Source organism: Larus michahellis, chromosome 2, assembly GCF_964199755.1.
Source record: "Larus michahellis chromosome 2, bLarMic1.1, whole genome shotgun sequence".
Lineage (NCBI taxonomy): Eukaryota > Metazoa > Chordata > Aves > Charadriiformes > Laridae > Larus > Larus michahellis.
In genome coordinates, this window is record NC_133897.1 from 62,857,004 (window position 1) to 62,870,871 (window position 13,868).

The 13,868-nt window shown below is 46.0% G+C and overlaps 1 protein-coding gene across 7 annotated transcripts in view; it reads left to right on the top strand.

Annotated features, from left to right (window-relative positions):
• The first annotated feature begins 669 nt into the window (after positions 1 to 669).
• TNS3 (tensin 3) overlaps positions 670 to 13,868 on the top strand; it is a 187,496-nt gene continuing 174,297 nt past the window's right edge. For 2 of the 7 annotated variants that reach the window (XM_074575679.1, XM_074575682.1), the window contains exon 1: positions 830 to 966. The gene's annotated coding sequence lies outside the window, so the exon portion shown is untranslated. Of the gene's footprint in view, positions 967 to 13,868 lie in introns of all 7 variants that reach the window. The other 5 variants (XM_074575680.1, XM_074575683.1, XM_074575678.1 and 2 more) reach the window with 5 other exon arrangements.

Below are 13,868 nucleotides of genomic sequence, written 5' to 3' on the forward strand. Positions count from 1 at the left end.
GCAAAAGGACAGCGGTACCTCTGTTTCCTCACTGCCCTGCTCTTTGGCTGTTTTTGATGTCATGCCTTACCCCATTCTGCAAGCGGCAGCTGCTGTGACCCAGCAGGTACAGAGGACAGTGCCTGGTTGATGGATCCTACAGGAACTCCAGGTGCGGGGCTGCCCTTTCTTGAGCAACCTCAAGGGAGAGGTAATTCTTGGTGTGTAAACAGCATAAATGTCAGTGCGGTAAAGAACTGTACTTGCACAAACACGTGTGTGCAGCGAATCTGTAGCCTTAGGCAGTGGCCGAGCTGTGATTCTGGGGATCATCCTGGCTCCTCAGATGCTGCGCCGTGAAACTTGGGCCGGTGCAGGCCCCGCTGCACCAAACTGGTTACCGTGGCCGCTTCGCACGTGGCTGCCCAGGGCTGTTAAGCTCACTCCTCTGCCGGCAGCCATGGCTGGCCGTCCCGGAGAGAGGTAAGTGTTCGCGTTCCAAGAGTTGCGGTTCCCAGCCGTGCGCTTAAGTTGAAAGCCGCACGGGCACAGGCCGGGAGAGCCCAGCCTTGCAGGGCCCTACGGCGTGGCGGCACTTCCGTCGTTCCAGAGACCCCTCCACCCCCAAGCGACAAGCCTCCTAGGCTGGGGGGCGCAGGCCTGTCCCGCGGCCACGGGGGGGATCGCGACAGGTCGGGGGTGTCCGTGGCGGTGGCGGGGTGTCGCTGCCGCAGGGTTGAGCACAGCGGCCCGGGGCCTGGCGGGGCTGCCCCGCGCGCCCCCCCCCTCCCCTCCCCGGCCGGGAGCTGTGCTACGCGCCTCTTCCCCGCCTCCTCTTCAGCCTTGATCGAGGCGCTGGAGGTTTCTCCCCGGCGGGAGGGACCGTAGGAAATAAAAACAAGTGTTTGCGGCGCTGGGGGAGGGGGAATCGCTGCTCCCGCTCTCCAGCCGCGCCGCCCTGCCCTGCCGCGGAGCCGGGGAAGCGAGGTAAACTTGGGCGGCCGTCGGGAACCACGGGAGTGGGAGCGCGCGCGGGGCCGGTGCGGGGCTTTGTTCCTGGTGGGGCGGAGGAGGTCCGGCGGCGCGGGGGGAGCCCTCGGCGGGCCGCGGCGCCTTCGCGGTGGGGGGCTGAGGAGAGGAGGCGGCTGTGGGGCCAGCCGCTGGCGGGCGGAGGGGCCGTGCGTTCGCCCTCGGGGCCCGTTAGGGTGGGTGGCGGGGGAGCGTTGTTCCCGGCGGCGGGCCGGAGCGCCCCCCTATGCCTGGCTGTCTGCCCCCGGCGGTGCAGGCCAGGCGGGGGCCGGGCCAGCAGGCGAGGGGAACAGGGGAAGCCGTGCGCTGAGGTTCAAGGGTTCGTCTCTACGGGGAGTGCAAAGGTGGCGGAGTGCCGCCACGGGGAGGGCGGGATGGCGGCGGTGGGCCGGGGGGCCGCGCCGTCCGCAGGCAGGGTCCGGCCGAGGGGCCAGGAAGGCGCTCTCGTATCTGGGTAGCTAGGCTGGGTCTCTTCATGCCGAGCAGCTTAGCGGCAGGCAGGCGTTTCACTCCTGGAAAGTTACTTAAACCTGCGCGTTTATCAAGCAGGGGGAACCCTCGGTGCGGGGCTGAGGCGACTCCGGCAGCGCGGAGCCGCCCCCACGCTCGGCTTCTCGCGTTGCCGTCTGCTGCCAGTCCTTGCGGGGGCTGCCCTCAGCCGCTGCCCCACATCTGTTTGGTGTCTGTGGTAAACGGTGGTGTCTTTCGTACGCACGTAAATACCTCCTGACGCTCAACTTCTAGCCGATGGCAGTGGCTTGCCATCACTGGCTAAAACTGCTGGCCGTCTTACGAGAAAGAGCAAAATCTCTAGTTGCTTACTGGTGCTTTTCTTGCATAAATTATCCGTATGAGGAATCGAGGTTCAGGATGTTTTTGTGTCTTCTGATAACTGTCTAGGGCATATACAGCTTTTGGCATTGGCACTGAGCAGGAGTGCAGGCCGGATGGCTCAGGCTGCAGCGCTGTGATCCTCCAAGTTGGAATGGTCTCCTGAGCAGTAAGGAGTTGTGCCTCAACGAAGTGTGTCGTTTCCAAGCCTAGGATTAGGTGATAATTACGGTATTTTGTGTAATTTGAAATGCCCTTTTTTTTGGGATGTTGTTTACATGTTAAACGGTGTATTTTTTGCGTGTGTGTTGAGGAGTGCCTGGTGATAGTCATTACATTTGTAACAGCAGTGTTTACTAGGTATGAAACAGTGGCAAGAGCCACAAGGGCTGTAACTGTACAAATGAGACTTTGGGTCTATTTTATGTGATGTTTGATAGGAGACTTCTGGATACCGTTCAACACCATGACTGATTACAGATGTCTTAAGCTGGCTAATTTTTAAAAGAAACTGCTGCAGTTAGTTAGTCAAGTTCATAGAAGGCCAAGTGGGGCTTTTGCTGAAACTAATGAGGTTCTTGATGACTTTGAAGCTGTGAAATAGAACCTCTGAAGTACTGGAAGTAGTAGCTTTTTCATCCTATGTAGCCAAAAGGGTGCTTTTGTTTGTTGTAATTAAATTGATTACTTCTAATAACTAATGTTTATTGGAAAGCTTAATGAGTTATTTAATTTGTTGGAAGTACAGGTGCTCATGAATCAGTGCTGCATTGTCAAGAGTTTTTCATGAGTTAAATTAAAACAATCCATTTCATTTCAGTGTAGATGTGTACGTACCACGGGGAATGGTTATTTAGAGAAGGCAGTGGCCACAAGTGGTTTAATCAAGTGTTCCTTGCAATCTGTGACTTAATCCAAATTACTTTTCTGCAGTTCACACTTCATTTTACTGAACAACTGTGATATTTTAGGATACCGTTACCATTGTTGTTACCTTCTTTGGCCTGCTCATGTTTCCTGGTCATGCAGAAAATATTTATAGCTGGAACACAGAAAAAGATCCCTGTTGTGTGTTCTTTCTCTGGCTCTGCTGCTTGCAGAGTAGCATGTGAGTCCATCCCTCAGGCTTATCTCTCTCTTTGACCATAAGATCTACGGCTGGCAGAAGATGTGATATCACTGAGATAGTGATATAATAATGCAGAAGATTAGAAGAATACAGCAATTTCTTTTGCATCTGACAAAGGTGATAGAGAGCTTCTTCATCACTTTTGTGTCTGACTTTCCTTCTCTCAAAACGACAGAGAATGAGGTGGTATTTTGGAGAGATCTGTGAGGCTTATTTGAATAAAACATGATTAGTATAATTACTTGTGTGTCTCCTAAACATGTTTTAACAAAAACAAAGATGGTAACTGACATAGAAAGCAGTGCTAAAATTGCAGAACAAGTGTAACGACGGAAAACCAAATGTGGTCAGACATTTGCAATACAAGGAAATTGATATAGAAGTCACTAAACATACTAAAAGAAGCGTAGTGGTTGGTTAGGCACTTAATTTTAGGGCTTAGAGTTCTGTTTCATTCCTAGTGAGAATTTCTAGTGTACTTTTTCTGGCTGCCAGTTGAAGAATCAAACTGTTAACTCGCATGCCAGAAGAATCTCTTGATCATTACTGAGTACCTATTGAGAATGCACAATGCCTACCATACTAATGAAGGCTGAATGTACCTTGTCCATCAGCTTCACAAAACTTGTCAGAAATTTATAGTGGGGTTGGGTTTTTTGGGGGGGTAGAGGAAAAAAAAGTACTAAACCAGCTTGCACATTACTGCTTGTCATTGCGTTCTTGTGATATGAAAAATCCTGTGTATTTCTATAAGTAAAGCTTTGCCATACTTTCGCCCTTTTAAGTGCAACCTAAAATATTGCATGGCGCCAGTGCAGCCAAGTCCGCACCGGGGAAGGGCTTCGCGGCAAAAAGGGCCGGCAGGGGGCTCCTTTGGGGGCTTTTTGAAGCTGGGAAAAGCGGCTAGCCTGTGCTGGGAACCGGCAGCTTGTGGGTGGGCTGCTGAGGAGCCGGCGGCAGACCTAAGCAAGGCATACTCGCTGGCGCCAACCGCCCCCCTCGAAAAAAAGCCTTTCAGAAGCGCAGCGGCCAGGTCGCTGGACACTGAGGGAGGAAGCAGCGAGTGGGCGTCACCCAGGGCATCACCTGGGAGCACCACGACAAGGGCAGGCTCCCTGGGTGGGCGAACGGACCCGGCAAACGCAGTGCGACACGACACGAGTCAGGGCAAACAGCACGTGGGCGTCAGCCGGGTGTGGGGAAGGGCACGCAGGAAGGAACTGAAGCTCTGCCAGCTCGGCTGGTGAGTCCTCTTGGTGGTCATCACCCTCTTGGAAGGAGCTTAGCTATGGTCTCCACCTGGCAGAAGGTCATGTTTTCAACCCCAGCCACAATGGATGTGGGAACCCAGATAGAGCTGCCACAGAAACATACAGCCGTCCAGGTCACAGGCTGCAAGGGAGTGCCGGAGCCTTTCACTGGTAACAGGTGGCAGCTGTGAGAAGTGCTGTGGCGTTGTGAACAGGTGAACGATCTGCTCGGCCTAGTGGCAGAGCTGCGGAGAGGAAGCTGAATGGTTAAGGTGCATTAGGGAGGCTGAACATGAAATAGACTGGTGGAGATAGTCTTCTGCTTCTCTTGAAACAGAAATGGGGGCACCTATCAGAAAGTAACCAGGATCAAGGGGTTCTGCCCCTGTCAGGCAGAAGCCTAAATGAAAAGAGTGAATGGAGGTAAGTTCATGGTTGGGGCAACAGGTGAACTCCCTGAGATGCTGAGAATAACAAGAAGGGCTTCTACAGGTATGTCAACCAGAAGAGGAAGGTCAAAGAAAGTGTACGCCCTCCACGATGAGCAAGAATGGCAAACTGCTAACAACAGACAAGGAGAAGGCTGAGGTTCTCAACAACTTTTTTGCCTCGATCTTCACTGCCAGCCTCTCTCCTCACGCCTCCTGAGTTGAAGGACTGCAAGTCGGGGTCCTGGAGGACAAAGTCCCTCCCACTGCAAGTGAAGACAAGGTTCGTGACCACCCGAGGAATGTGAATATACACAAGTCCATGGGACCCGACGAGATGCGCCCCAGAGTCCTGAGGGAATTGGCTGATGTAGTTGCCAAGCCACTCTCCATGATATTTCAAAAGGCACGGCAGACAGGTGAAGTCCCTGGCGACTGGAAAAAGGGAAACATCGCACCCATTTTTAAAAAGGGTAGAAAGGAGGACCCTGGGAACTACTGCCCTGTCAGCCTCACCTCTGTGCCCGGGAAGATCATGGAACAGATCCTCCTAGAAGCTATGCTAAGGCACATGGAGGACAGGGAGGTGACTCGAGGCAGCCAGCATGGCTTTACTAAGGACAAGTCCTGCCTGACCAACCTAGTGGCTTTCTACAATGGAGTGACTGCATCAGTGGACAAGGGGAGAGCTACGGATGTCACCTATCTGGACTTCTGCAAGGCCTTTGACACGGTCCCCCACAACATCCTTCTCTCTAAGTTGGAGAGATACAGATTCGATCAGTGGACTGTTTGGTGGATAAGGAACTGGCTGGATAGTCACATCTAGATGGTATAGTCAATGGCTCGATGTCCAGATGGAGAAGGGTGACAAGTGGTGTCCCTCAGGGATCCGTACTGGGACCAGTGCTGTTAAACATCTTCATCAATGACATAGACAGTGGGATCAAGTGCACCCTCAGCAAGTTTGCAGATGACACCAAGCTGAGTGGTGCAGTCGACATGCCAGAGGGATGGGATGGGATGTCATCCAGAGGGACCTTGACAAGCTAGAGAGGTGGGCCCATGCAAACCTCATGAAGGTCAACAAGGCCAAGTGCAAGGTCCTGCACTTTGGTCAGGACAATCCTCATTATCAATACAGGCTGGGGGATGATATGATAGAGAGCAGCCCTGTGGAAAAGGACTTGGGGGTACTGGTGGATGAAAAGCTGGACGTGAGCCAACAACGTGCACTCGCCGCCCAGAAGGCAAATCGCATCCTGGGTTGCATCAAAAGAACTGTGGCCAGCAGGTTGAGGGAGGTGATTCTGCCTTTCTACTCTGCTCTCCTGAGACCCCACCTGGAGTACTGTATCCAGCTCTGGATCCCTCAGCACAAGAGGGACGTGGACCTGTTGGAGTGGGTCCAGAGGAGGGCCACGAGGGTGATCCGAGGGCTGGAGCACCTCTCCTATGAGGACAGGCTGAGAAGAGTTGGGGTTGTTCAGCCTGGAGAAGAGAAGGCTCTGGGGGGACCTTATAGTGGCCTTGCAGTACCTGAAGGGGGCCTACAAGAAAGCTGGGGAGGGGCTGTTTGCAAGGGCATGTAGCAACAGAACGAGGGGCAATGGTTTTAAACTAGAGCAGGGTAGGTTTAGATGAGACATTAGGAGGAAGTTCTTTACAATGAGGGTGGTGAGACACTGGAAGAGGTTGCCCAAAGAGGTGGTGGAGGCCCCATCCCTGGAGACATTCAAGGCCAGGCTTGATGAGGCTCTGAGCAACCTGGTGTCCCTGCTTACTGCAGGGGGGTTGGACTAGATGACCTTTAAATGTCCCTTCCAACCCAACAAATTCTGTGATTCCCCTGAGTGATTCTATTCTATGATTCCCCCCTGATACTGAGTCATTGAGTAAAGTTGGGAAGATAACAGTGGAAACGTTTATTCAGATGCTAAGGTACTTACTCACTTACGTACCTCATGTTGATGGTTTAAGAATTAAAATTAATTGCTTAAGTGAAATAGCACTATGGAGCAATTCCTGTTGTTTATTATTCAGAAATATTAGGCCTTTTTATCACTGCCATTGATTGATAGGCTAAGACTGACCAGCAACAAGGAAGTGAAGCCTAGAAAAGAACCACCTTTGCAGGTGAGGTTAAACTCAGCTCATGTGCCTTCCACACAGAGGACTCAAATACAGGACTGAAAGTAACCAGGAGTTACCACATCTTAACAACTACACGCCTGAGCTGTTGCTGAAGAACCTTCTCTTGGAAAATCCCTCTTGATGGAGACTCTCCAACCATGAAAGAAGATGTGTGTGATAGGAGAGGTGGGGGGGCAGGAGTGAGTTAGCGCTTCAGGCTTTTTTTGTTGTTCTTCGGTGGTTTTTTGATGGTGTGGGTTTTTTGGTTTTGTTTTTTTTTTGCCTTAGTACCTTTGTGGCTGGAAGGCTAGAAGCAAGCCAGGTGACTGTACAGCCTCTCTGATAGTCAGTTAATTGTTTCTTATACTGTAGGCCTATAATAAGGATTTGCATGTAAGTATTTACAGGTGTTTAGCAGCAAATTATTTTAGTGAGAGGTAGAAGATAAGGTTGGGGGAAGCACGCATCCTGGAAATGTCAACGCTATTAAAGTTTTGTCAGGCCAATGTCCCCAAAGTGAGGCCTGCCGTTTGATGATGAAGGAAAACTGAGTTTCAGAAAAACAGTGTGGAAGATGGTATTTTGCAGCTGGGGATAGAGCAATCTGCTACCCTGCTTCTTGCAACACCCCTAGCACTCTGACAGGAACGTACTTCATTGTATTGCTTTTGGCTTTTAAAATTAATCCTTTAGTGCAGTGCTTGGAATGGCAGAATAAACATAATAAGCTACATCTGATAAATGAGAGAGTGAGGGGGTTTTCTTGCTGTCTTTATGGCAGTGTGTGAGAGTCTGCACTGATAATGGTAATGCACTTCATGCATGTAAGTGCCCCCCGCTCCCTTTTTTCCCCACTTGATTTGGTAGTCTCCTGTATTAATATACTTCACCATGTAACTGTGCTTTTAAAGTTGCCTTTTTTTTTTTGCATAGTTTAAGAATATAACTGGACTTGCACACTCAGGATCTCTTAAATTCAGGAAGGGTGTGTAGCTGTTCTGTGCTTCATGTATTAAAGGCAGAATTTCCATAGCCTGCAGGGTCTGTTGTAGTGATCTGCCAGGGATAGGAAATTAACATTGCCTTGCTTCACAGGGACTAGGTGTTCACCTTTCTTTCTTTTTTCTTTTTTCTTTTTTTTTTTTTTCCTGCCCATGCTACTATCTAATTACCCTGCGGGTACAGACCTGTGTGATAACAGAATTGAGATAATTAATTGCTTGAGGCATAAAGTGACAGGTTGATTTGCAGTAATCTGATGGACAGGTGTGGTGATACAGCCTGCTTCCAGTGCACCTCCACTGGAAAAGACCTGAGGAAATTAAGCAGCCTCAGAGACAGAGGAAGGGAAGCTGCTGTTATGTCTTTGTAGCTCCTTAAGCTATATAGACACTCTCTTAGCTTTGGGGATGGGAGAAAGAGGATCTTAATCCATTTAGGAATGCATATATTTAATTTTGGGGAATGAGAAAGAGAATGGTGGTGTATGGAGAGCGCTCTATTAGGTTTACATGTTCAGGAGGCACTTCTGGAGGTTAGCTTTTTTATTTATCTATCATTCTTGGATTGACTTACTGAATGACAAAAGTGGTGCTGATACCTTTTAAGCCTAAACCACAGAAATTAACAAAAAAAAAATGTAAAGTTGAGGTCATCTTTTTTCTTCACAGTTTGTTGAAAGCTGTATGCCTGTGGACAGAGTGAAAAAGTAAGTGATCATGAATTCAACCTGCAGACTTAAGTTTTTACTTGCAATTAAAATGCTGTTCTTGAAGGAGGTAATTTTAGTTGGGTAAACTGTGTAATCCTGCAATGCAAATGAATTTGTAGTTCTTCCTTGCATTGAAAAAAATCATTAGACCATATATAAAACTTCAAACATGCCATCCTGCCCTCTTGTCCCTTGCCTACCATTCTCAATCTGTATATTTGGTAAGCTCTTTCCCACTGATCAATAGGAGTGTATTTATTGCTGTCTTTTTAGTTAAATGGGTTGGCTTCCTTTTCCCATAGGTCTTTCTATACTTGCCCTTTTTCTGCAGCTAGTACTACTAAAATTCATTTGAGAAGGTAAGGTGAAAAAAGAAGCCACTAGGGTGTAATTCAGTGAGGGCTGTTTATATTTGTATAATATTGTCTTGTTGGATATGAGGGTCTCTGCAGAAATACTTCCTCTAGCAGTGTTTGTTTTTTTTTTTTTTTTGCACCAATAAAAAAAAACCTAAGCATGTTGCACCTTCTGTCTTCCGCAGACAAAAACTTCAGGTTTTTGCAAGGCTTCTTGGTTGCCAAATTCGGACACTTTTGTGTCCTGATCACCCATGTTCATCCCCATTAATACATTTTGAGGCTTTTTTCTGGTGTCATGTTTCTGTTTTAGTGGTTCAGCAGGTGGCTGCAGTTGAAAGTAGCCCAGGGGACACTTCCATCTGGCTTGCCACCGTTTCTCTGGAGGGGATGAGGAGGGCCCAGACAGCTGTGTGGTACGTTCTGCAGCTCCTTCCAGCCTGCTGGTCAGTGTCAGGTTGCCGATACTGCTTCTTGTCCTTGCAGAAGTGTGTCTCCTCTTCCTTCTCTCCTCTGGTAGCTACAATGTCAGTAGCTAAGTCCTCTGTGCTGGCTAGCATAAATCCTCCTGTTTCAGGGCAGCAGCTGGATTTGTAGTGGCCAGTGGAGATGAGTTGATGCTGTCAAGTTGGTAGTTGTGGGGGTGGGGGCAATTGAGGGCATCCCACTGGGAAGGAGGGAGAGGGGAAAAGTTGGTTTTCATATCTGAGGCTGGGCTATTGTAGTAAATAATCCAGTATTCATGGAGCCGAGACAGATACTGTAGCACTGTGTTTGGGGTGCTTATCTGCAATGTGGAAGCAAAGGAGGGCAGGAACTTCAGCCTGAGCCTTCCACGTCACAGGAGAGCGTACTGGCTTAGAGGTCCTATGGTCTTCCCTCTTTGTATGCTGTGAATGCAGACTCTCCCCTTCCCACTTTGGTACTTTAATATGAACTACCAGGAGAGACTGAGAGATGCTCTGGCCAGGCACAGCTCGAGCATTCCTGGCTGTTTGATACCAACCACAAGCTAATGGATTACTCAATTAGAGGTTTCTTCTGAAGATGGGGTGGTTTGTAACATGTAGCTCTATCAGTGTTAGGCTCTGTACCACATCATGGGCACCCTTTTGCCCTTCCTGGGGCTAGTGAAGAGGGAGACATGATCTGTGTTGTGCAGCCTTACATGATTTTTCCCCAAGTAATAAAGGAATTAGTCGTGGAAACACAACTTGTGTGCGTCCAGGCTTTTATTTTTTCTAGCTTTAATGATTAATAGGCGACAGTGGCTTGTTACAAGATACTTTCCTGGAAGTTAGTGTCCTGAAAATAGTAACTATGAGAGCAAAGAATATCTCTGTGGGTATTGTGTGCTTGTGTGTCTGGGAACAGGTTATTTCCTGAACATATGTGTTAGGTTTTGTTTACTTGGTCTGTCTGAGCCTTTCTATAGTGTTTGCAATCCAAATTTAACAAATTGTTGGTGTTATACTTTTGCCAGGTTATGGCTAGTTTGCCTTTTTAAAATTATATTTATACATGAAGAAATTTCAGCTGCCTGAATTTCAGTAACAAACTGTTCCCTTTGGGTTTGATGAAGCAGTTATTGGCTGATTTCTAGTTCATAAACAAACAGCCTGTTGCTATGGTCAAGAAGTGAGAGCCTGGAACCTGACTAGTTCTGTGGTTAAAATCATTGCTGTTGATTTTAGTATGTAATCAATTTAATTTGTGTTTGAAAAAACTCTGAAAACACTTCCTTATGAACACAAGGTATCTCACTTATTTTTAATAAGCCTTTCCTAAAGTGTGCTGTCTTTTTTTTTTGCAGTCATTCACTTATTCTTGCAACTGTCAGCAACTCTCAGCCTTCAGAATTATTTTTATTTTCAGCTGAGACAGATTTGATTTGGAAGATGAAAAGTCAAGTACAATTTATAACCTAGTATTGCAGCTTTTGGGAAACCCGGCATTGCCAGTGACAGTTTCGATAGGTTAGGGATTTAAGATCAAACTCTGGGGAGGGTGTACATTTTTAGTAGTAGACTGGATTTTAAGCGATAAATTTTTAGATTAGTAGATTTCAGTCAAAACTCTGGGCTTGTTATTAGTCTGTTTCTTAAATTTCCTCTCTGCTTTCTCCTGTCTAGTCCAAATACTGAATTTTTTTTTAAGCATCTAAAAAACCTACTATTTTATTTAAGCTGCTCTTGCTCTTTGGCTATGGTTTGAAAGCAAAATTGTGGTTTTTAACTATCAGCAATAGACCTGTTTTAGAAATGCATCTTCAGTCTGTAAGTAAAATATAATAAGTAAATATTGGCAAGTCTCATACACTTTCTTTAGAAGTTACTACTCTGGAAAGAAGTGACTGACAATAATTCTGTAGTCGTTTTCAAAAGAGTTCCATGTTTTGTGCTTTTTGTAATCTTGCAGGTGTTCCATTTCAGCAGATACTGAGCAGTGACCTCGCTGCAGCTTGAATCCAGCTGTCCTGCATTATTTGGAGAGCTTTTCATGTTCTGCAGTATTTTTATGGGTGCCAATATTCCTTTACTTGTCTTGCTTTTTTCTGTCTTATATGCTGTGGTTACTTAAAATATTTTGGAGCTATCCTGTCACTCCTTTGTCTGCTGTACAAAAGCATACTTAAGTGTGTAGTCTTGAGTGTTAAGATTTGTCTGTCTGTATTAAATTACGTATGTGTTTCAAGATGCTTAATGATGGGGCAGGGGAAGAAATAGGTTTAAGTCTGGCTGGAAACTCAATTTTCTTCTGTAGAGTTCTTGCTTTTGAGGCTTAAAAATTTTGCATTTTCTGTTCAATATTGTGCTTTTACTTCTGTGCTGCTTCATGGGATTTGGTTCATTTGTGATTCCCCCCCACCCCTTGGTAAACTTGGACTTGTCTCCAAGTAGCGGCTTTCCTGAAGCACAAGTTTTTTATTGTTAGCATTGATGAAGTGCATCATGGGATTTGTAGTTCTCTTTAAAGAAACTAATCTAGAGGACTCATGCCAGAAGCCAGCTAGAACTCCAGCCCCCAGGAAGCACAAGAGTAGCTTTTGCTGTGAGTATTCTTTTGTCAAATACCTGCTTTCTCTGCTCTGCAAAGGTATTTTGAAGAAAAGAGTAATTATTTAAAATGCAGTTTTTGGCTTTTTGTTTCTGTGTAGCTGAAACACTTTAGCTGTTTCCCGTGTGTATGCATGTTGTTACTCTCAGTTTTATTTTGAAATGGATGCTTATTCTGTCCTGAAGAGATAATAGCCATTCTTTTTGCATTTTAGGGGCATAAAGTGTGTCAACAAGCAGACCTTTCCTGAAAGCTAGAGACTAGGTTGTGAGGCAGACCAGATTTGATTATGGCCTGCAGGAGATAGTGTGCTACTCCCCAGGAAACAAAATTTGGGAGCTAATTGGGAAAGAGTGGCTGTGTTCAGCTGTGACATCTGGAATCTGCAAGTACAGAACAGTACTTCTGGGGAAAACCTGATTCATAGTCCAGTTTAAGATAATAGTATCAAAATAATCAGTGATCGTGTGGCTAAAGAAACGTGTTTCCATGTTGCCAGAAGGAACTGATAAATAATCAAAGTATCTTTAAGAATTGTTTTTTTAATGGTTTGGGCTCTTTTGAGGAGGGGAAAGCACTGTGTCATCCCTAGTTGGGGATTTACATTACATATTTTTTGGACATACATTTGGGACAGTTGGGGACATACATTACATACATACATTACATCCTGGAACAATTTCTTTCTCCTTCAAGTCTTTCAAGGAAATGGATGCTTCTTTTACAGTTTGTTTCTAGAGGGAAAGTTGCCTGCATTAACGTTTTTGGGTCGTTCAGTTTACTTGCTTTGGCTTACCCATGTGGGTGCTGTTACAGTTATATGTAGTTATTCCCTAATGAAGACCTGTAAAGCTGAGAAGGGAAAAACATTTCAAAATAGAGTAGGAGTGTTCAAGCAGGCAGAATTTTTCCCTTTGTTGTACTTGAAGTGGTGAGGGAAATGAAGCATGTGTGCAGAGCAAATAAAGGTTTTCCTATGAGTCATTAACTATCTTTTGACAGCTCTCAGAAGAGTGGTGAGCTTGCTCCATTTATTTCTTAATGACATGAAATTGTGCACCAGTTTTATTTGTTTACCATGACCATGAAATTTCCTGTATGTGCTAATAGATTTGGGAGTTTCAGTTCAAGTAACTCTGACTTACTGTATTCAGAACTGAAGTTCTGCACTTTCTGAAAGAAAAGTGTTATGCTCACGCGAAGATTGAGTGCAACTTCAGTGTTGTATGGCTGATATAATGAAGTATTTCAGGTGTAGCTGGACACATTAGTTAAGGAAGAAATTTAATTATTTGGAGAAGTGTGAACTCACCTGAGTGAGGTTACAAGAATACAAACTGAGGATTTCATAGATTTAGGGATGTTGCCTAGAGTCACAGGCAATTTCCTAGGTATTGTAATTATTGCTGAGCAGAATTCAGCAAGAGAAAAGGTATTCAGGAGAGACACGGTCAGTGGGAAAGGAGAATAATGAAAATACTTCTGCTTAAAAGTGGTATGAAAAGGCCTGGAGAAAAAAGGAAAGAGCGTTTCTGGGGTGGTGTTTTTGACCTGCATAGGTCTTTGAATATAGAGTTCCTGGGAAATGCAATAGTTGTGATCACTTTGGGGCCACAGAGCCTATGTATGCTGTTATGCCTTTGTGTTGATCGAGATTAGGAACTGGCAGACCTGAGTTATGTGTTGTTTTACCCAGACTGTTCTGTACTTCAGGAGTAAAAATATCATTTCTTGATTGTGTTTTGGCTCTTTTGGTTATTTGTCTTTTGCTAAGAATCAAGATTTTATTTTTAGGGTGATGTATTTGTAATGAAAAAATTGGGGGGGGGTAATGACAGATGAACTTTACACATACCAACTTCAGCAAGGTACTCCGAAGAATAATACATTACTTGGCTATAAGATGTATACCAGGTGATGAAGTACTTCAAGATGCCTTTTGTATTTCTCTTCATTATTTGTAGC